The sequence below is a fragment of the Rhea americana genome, unplaced genomic scaffold (genome assembly GCF_003343005.1).
Source record: "Rhea americana isolate MKP2758 unplaced genomic scaffold, rheAme1 scaffold_40, whole genome shotgun sequence".
Lineage (NCBI taxonomy): Eukaryota > Metazoa > Chordata > Aves > Rheiformes > Rheidae > Rhea > Rhea americana.
Genome location: NW_028186535.1, coordinates 2,093,178 through 2,093,466, shown reverse-complemented (window position 1 = coordinate 2,093,466; position 289 = coordinate 2,093,178).

Below are 289 nucleotides of genomic sequence, written 5' to 3'. Positions count from 1 at the left end.
GCCGGGGGCGGGGGGGGCGCTGCCCCGGCGGCTCCCCGCGGCGGAGCCGCGCTCAACAAGTCCCGCGCAAAGCGGCTGAAGCCGGTGGCGCCGCGGCGAGCGGGGGAAGCGAGGCGCCCCGCGCCGCCAGCGCGGCAACAGCGAGGGGCCCGCCGCGGACAGCCGTCGCCCTGCTTCCCGTTGTTGTTCTTCTTTTCTTCAGGACTTTAAAAAGAAAACCCATCCAAACAAACATTTTAACGAAAACTGAGAGGGCGGTCGAAACGGCCCGTGCTGTGGKTGAAATAAA